This window comes from Belonocnema kinseyi, chromosome 3, assembly GCF_010883055.1.
Source record: "Belonocnema kinseyi isolate 2016_QV_RU_SX_M_011 chromosome 3, B_treatae_v1, whole genome shotgun sequence".
Classification (NCBI taxonomy): domain Eukaryota; kingdom Metazoa; phylum Arthropoda; class Insecta; order Hymenoptera; family Cynipidae; genus Belonocnema; species Belonocnema kinseyi.
In genome coordinates this window covers 79375024-79376001 of record NC_046659.1, presented here as the reverse complement: position 1 = coordinate 79376001, position 978 = coordinate 79375024, and positions in this window count along the sequence as shown.

Sequence of the window (978 nt, the reverse complement as noted above, 5' to 3'; positions counted from 1 at the left end):
CTTCTTACGAAAATGTTGGAAAATGGCTCGATGACTGGTTTGCTTCAAAAAACGAAGACTTTTTTTGGAAAGGTATCCATAAATTGCCTGAGAGGTGGAGAGGTCTAATCCTTTTGGTAGTTGAAATTGGAAAGAGAAAATTTTTTGATTAATCAGTAAAGAGTAGTATACTAGTAATAAACTATTCTGCATGGTACAGTTCAGATTTCGCTATTACCTTCATTTTAGTCTTGCGGTTCTGGACTGGTAGCTTTAAAGAAAATCCGCAAGGGCGCAACGTGCCGCCTCTCACGCAACAGAAATAACGCGTCGAGTGTTGCACGGCATGTTGGACTGCTTAGAAAGCTAATAGATTACAACTTTCCAAGAGGGCTTATCTATTTCATACATTCTTATCTTTCCAACAGGAAATTCTCAGTCAAAATAGGCCAAACACTTTCAAAAGAGAAACCCATCCGAGCGGGTGTTCCCCAAGGGAGCATTTTAGGACCAGTATTTTTCATTATCTACGTAAACGACATCCCTGAGGTCCCTGAAGTTTCAATCGGATCATATGCCGATGACACCGCGTTATTCACTTCATCCTGGTCAGTTCCAAAAATCTTAAAATTACTTAACAAAGCTCTTGAAGTCATTGAAGCATGGATTAAACTCTGAAAAATAAAAATAAACGTAGCAAAATCTGAATCGATTCTTTTCTCAGTCAGAGGAAGAGCTAAAATAGATCCACCTAAAATATTTAATAAAAAAATAGAATGGAAAACCTCCATGAAATACGTCGGGGGTAAACTACATAAGCGTCTTAACTGGAAGAAACATATCCAGGAAACTAAAGGGAAAGCTCTCGGAGTTATCTCTCGATTAAATCCTATTATTAACAGACATTCTAGCCTAAAACCTGAGTATGGAATCCTAATTTACAAAATGTTTATCCGATCAATCATAACTTATGCATGTACAATTGGGGGGGGGGGGGGG